This window comes from Lactuca serriola, chromosome 2, assembly GCF_051521515.1.
Source record: "Lactuca serriola cultivar US96UC23 chromosome 2, Lser_US96UC23_V15, whole genome shotgun sequence".
Lineage (NCBI taxonomy): Eukaryota > Viridiplantae > Streptophyta > Magnoliopsida > Asterales > Asteraceae > Lactuca > Lactuca serriola.
In genome coordinates, this window is record NC_136409.1 from 141,042,618 (window position 1) to 141,048,617 (window position 6,000).

Genomic DNA, 6,000 nt, shown 5'->3' on the forward strand with positions numbered 1-6,000 from the left:
CTAGAAGGATAATTAATATTAAGCCTAATCATTCCATTACATATATAGCCAAATCCCATAAAAGAACCATGACTTGACAAGATATACTTGTCACTTTCTAATACTTTTTTGTAACCACAATTATTTAATATAATTTCAGACATGAGATTCTTACGAATCCCTAGAACATATAAAACATTCACTACTAGAAAAACAGCCTTTTACAACGCTCATTGCGCGTCGTAAAAGGCTCAGACGACGCGCAAATGTGCGTCAAGGAAGGCCCTGTCATAAAGAGAGACAACGCGCATTTACGACGTGCAATTACGACGCGCCTTTACGACACGCAATGCGTATCAAGGAAGGCCCTGTCATAAAGGAAGATGACACGCATTCGCGTGTCATAACCTTACGACGCGCGTGTTAATGACATGCAATGCGTATCAAGAAAGCCCCTGTCAAGAAAGGCCATGTCATAAATGAAGATGACACACATTTTTGCGTATCATAATTTTAAATGTTAAAAAAATATTATTTAAAGATTTACTAATTTTCAAATTAAATAATACATTAAAAATCTCATAATACAAAATAAAATACCATAAATAACAAAGATAATTCATTTCACTAATATGTCAAATACAAATAATTATTCCAAAAGTGAGTAAATGTTATAAAAAAATGAACTCATTTATATACAATTGCATCATCTAGCTTACTATGTGCCAACAACTCTCTGTGTGTTTACTTTTGCTTGAGTCTCGTTTCCTCCAAAGCTTCTAGCCATGCCAAAATATTATATTTTGAGTCTCGTTTCAAGAACCAAAATCACCTTCAATCACCCAATTAAACTCTAATGTTGGTAGACTGAGAATTCCATAATCAAGTTTACATCCATCACCTTCAATCACCCAATTAAACTCTAGATCTTCTGTTGTTTGAAAGAAATTGGTGTTTGTAATCTATGAACAAAAAAATGCAAAGACCAAGGTTAACATTTGCTATATAGAAAGCACAACTTGACATATGAATATATAATACGCAACATAAACATTTTCATGAAAATGATATAGACAAATAAGTAAGAGTGATGATACTGATACCTTAATTACACCATTGGTGAATGAAATTTTAATTGGGTGATAGCAATACTTGACCTTTGAAAACAAATAAACAAAGGATCACATCATAATTTGCTCAATGAAGTAATTCTTATACATTGTCTCTACCAAAAGATTCATCATGGAAACATTTTTGTTGGAAATAACTAAACAAAAACCTAAATATTAAGAAAAAATTATAGTAATGGTCTTGTTTATCATGTTGGATATTTTAATTCTAGAATAAAGTGTGGTTGCATACTTCATCTAAAAACCTATTTGTTTCATGAAATGGGAGAATTTTTCATAAAAGTGCATTTGATGATTTAATCCTTTGAGATATGGAAAACTGAAATGGTGAAAGATGCTTACATTTTTCAAGGACTGGCAGCAGCACCAAATGTTGGCATCATTGCAGTTAGTCCCTATAAGAGTGTTTAGTATATATGTTATTATTTATAAAACCAAGGGCAAAAAAGGAAAAGAGTATAATCTTTTTACCTTCATGGCAGATGCATATGCGACTCTGGAGTCATCAAAAGCACGATTATCCAATGTTCATAGTAACCTAACCCCATCTTGATTTGCTAGAATTTTGATTCCATTTTCACTGGTTGAAACAACCAATAGAATTCCTTCCTTGTTAAATCGTATAAAAGGAGAAGCCTGCAGATAAAAGTTATGAGCCATTGTATTATTAATAAAAATTGTCATATATCCATGCCTTTATGTTGCCATCGGTTGCGGTTGAGAAAATAAATTGGGTTCTCACTAATCTCTCTTCTGGTTATTTATTTATTTAACAACTTTTCATATAAGGAGACATACCTCTGACTCAATTGAGCTAGTAGTAGAAGAATGATCTTTCCTCTCATGGAAATCCCTCTGTTCACTTCCTCTTTTGGAGCCTTTGGGTTCTATCTCTCCGGTAAATCCTTACCGGTAGAAGCCTTGTGCTCACTGATTTCAGCATCAAGTTCTACAGATTCCAAAAAACTTCCATCTGTAATCCTTCGAATTCCTTTAAGAAAAAATTGTTTCATTTGTTGTGTAATGTGAGCTACAAACCCTGATTTTGTTTCGGGTAGAGAAGGAATAGTCCCATTGGTAGGAATAGTTGAAGGAGGATGACAAAGCTTTTCATTAAAATGATAATTTTGTCTTAACTACTGGCGTGGAAGACCTCTCAACAAGATTTTTTTTCTTAAAGAATTAAAAAAAAGATATCATAGAATTATATCTTTTTTCTCAAAGAAACTTAATATATTCATTTCTTATTTCAAGAATTATGATTTAAACTTACTATAGAATATACACTTATATAAAGCTATATTTAATTGCTTCGATGTTTCAGTATTAAATTGTTTGTTTCTAATTTGGTTTGTGATTGCTAGATTTTGTTTTTATATGTTCACGTCCATTTATAATTTTAGTTTGCCAATTAAGTTGAGATTTTAATAACTAAAATTAACTAATCTTAATTTAAGAATATGATTTTTCCCGTTTACTAATAACTACTTATCAAATCATAGCCATAAGAATAAATGCCAAGTTATACCTCTAAAACCATGTCGTTTAGGGCCATCGCTGAGAGCTCTCAAATGTAACAACATTCTTTGCTACGAGGGTCAGAACTTGTTCTCCCTAGTATCATCAAACCCATACGACCACCACTCACCATCTCCTTTGCACGACAATTCAGAAAAATGAGGAAATCTTTGTGAAATTGCTCGCGATATGCTTTTATCACACTTGTTGGGCTTGTTGTTGACATACATATGTTCCTTTTGTTTGTGTTATGAGATTCAAGAACCTGCTCAAAAAGGATTCATTACTACAACTATTTATTAAAACTTAACCCCATTATGCATATCTCTATGTGAATGTGTGTTTATTTTGTTGACTTGGATATTTCACAGGTGCTTCCAATGTGTAACAATTTTTTTAGGGAATGGATTTGCTGACCATGGACCTCTTTCATCTATCAGAGTGTGAAGTATGTGTATCCAATTTTCCTGTTACAAGTTTGGCTTTTGTGTGAGAACAATGCTACACCAACATTAAAATATTGCCCTAATTTTAAAAATGTTAAATAGATTTGCATTACTTAAGTCTGTTTATCATGTGAAAACTGTGTTGCAATAACATGTATCACTTGTCAATGGCAGAATTTGGAAAATGGCAATCATAATCACATGCAAACAAGGCAGCAGGAATAACCAAGATAAAGCTTCAAGCTTACAGTAGTGACTTGTTTGCTCAACACAACTATTTCTTAAAGGCTGATGATTCTTCCACAGTTGTTTTTTATTTATCCACATAATTTTAAAGTTAACTAACAATTATGCCCCTGAATTAAAAATTAAGAGATTTTGAAGAAAGAGAAACCTAATGATTTGTTTATGGCCTTGTACCACTTGCACACACAAGGAATACAAACAACGAACTCCAAATTTATTCCATACCATGAAAGCCATCTGTATAAAATTAGTGGTAACACATACACACACGAAAAGAATTGAGTCAATCCCAGCCCAATGGGACATGAAATAATAAAAACCAGATATCTCTATTGCTAATAATTCCGATATGCAGCCAACCCCCAGGAAGAAATCAGACACAGACTGGAGCAATAGAGATATTCAACACCTAGGTAACCAAGAAATTTTTCATGATGAATAAACTTAATTTTGAAGAGACAATTCATCTTAATAATGGATTTATGGACTGAAGCTTAAAACTCCACCGTATGAATGAAAAAAGTAAAAAAAGTAGATATAAATTGTCTATACTGTGAATTTTAGCCAACTCCATGGGATAAAAATGGAAATGATCCAATTTCCTGAAAGTATTAAAATATGCTTTTTTTAAGTGAAGGGCATACTTGTCAATTAACCATAAAATTATGTGGATGAATAAAAAGAAATTGTGGAAGAATTAGCACCCTTTCTTAAATATTTAACCTCATCTAAAACCTGAAAATCACATAATCATTGGATTTAATAAGATTTCATTGGTATTCAAAGTAAGGAGCTATTTCATTATGTTCGAAAAGCAATCCTTGGACACTTTTCAGACCTTAGCAGCATGGCTTTATTGATTACATTGTTTGGTTTCCCACTGCATGCATTTGTGATTCCTCCTGACACAACAGTCGCAACCATTTCTACAGCAGGAATGTTAAGAGACTCGACCAAACCACATGCTCTTTGACCAAAAGATGCCCTACAGATGATGATGATTTTGGTAACAACCTACTTGGCCCTTTCCCATGCATTTCACTAATCACAACCCATAAATTGTCATACAAATTCCACCATGATTATCCAACTTTTCAATTTGATTAGAGACAGATTTCTTGTGACTTAAAAAAAAAGTTACCTGATTGAGGGCAATAGACTGTTGTAGAAGAATCAGCTTAGCTCTATATCTTCAATGTGGCATTTTGTCGAACACATTATGTGCAGTAACAAAACGAAAATCTTGCCATCAAAAATTCCATGTATGGTTGTAAACCAGTCAAAGTCCCGGAAAGAAAGAACAAAAATAAGATAACAAAAAATAGCTTCGCAAGAAAAGTTACCTTGTCTCAGTGTAGGAACCACCGCCATCCTCCTCTGTTAAAATTAAAAAAATAAGAACATGTTCAAAGGTGAAACAATGACAATATGTAGAATAACTGAAAGTGATGAAGAGAGAAGAGATGGTTGCTGATTATTCCACAGTGATCACTTAGTGAAAATGGTGATAGAAAGCAAAACCAAAGATAAGCCACATAACAGTTTCCCAAATTGAACAATTTTACCGTGTGGGAGAAAGGAGAATCCTTTGCTAGGTGTGAATATCGACTGCTAGGCATGAATATCGACTGTTAGGCGCGAGAATCCTCAATTTATGTCGACTGGTGCAGGAAAAAGTAGAAGTGGTCGTCGTTCTCCAATTAAGGGTTTTTCATATTTAACTAAGAGAAGTAGTGTGAGGGAAGAGAGTGGGTAAAGACATCGGCCGGAGAAATTTTCTTGTGGAAGATCGGAGATTTGGTGATATTGCGATTTTATTGTAGGAGAAAAGAGGATTAGCGATGATATTAGGGTTTTTTTGGGTATTAGAGTGTGGGAGATAGAGATATAGAAAAGAACGCGGGTAATAAGGTAGAGGGTAACATGGCGGCCTTTCAAACTTTTTGGATTTTCCTTTCCCCCCAATTGCAAAAGAAGGGAACGCGCGTTTCATTAAAAATATAAACCGACATCTCTACACGACACCCATTTTTAACTAAGCGCCCTCCGTTTTTTATTTTTTTTTGTTGGACATGAATTTTAGGGCCCGCAAAAATGCGTGTCCTCTATCCTTCAAATTTTGGAAAACTGACAGTAATATTTAGGGCACGTACAAATGCGCGTCCTCTATTAGTGTGTGTCATTAATTGCGCGTCGTAAAAGGCTATTTTTCTAGTAGTGATTGTTCAAACACCAACATTTCCCAGAAGTAAAAGTAATTAAAACAAATCCTATGCCCTTGATTGGTTCAGTTACAACATTTCCCATTTTCACAACAGATCTATCGTCAATTGGCTGAAAGTCCTTGAACCAATATTGATCTTTGCAAACATGACTTGTTGCTCCCGAATCAACCCACCATGCAACATTATCATCCTGCACATAAAATGCTTCAGAAATCATAGAAATATAATTCTGAATATAGTTAGACTTCTGCATGAAAACATAATTCTGACCTTGTTGCTTTTTTGGATCCTTGGATCCACTTGGTCCTGCACCATCCCTGTTCACTTTACGCAAACGACAATCTTTCTTGAAGTGACCCGGTTTGTTACAATTCCAACACACAACTTTAGCCTTCTTGTTGGAAGACTTGTCATCCTTTCCTTTAAACTTCCTTTTTCCATTAGACCTCTTTTGAT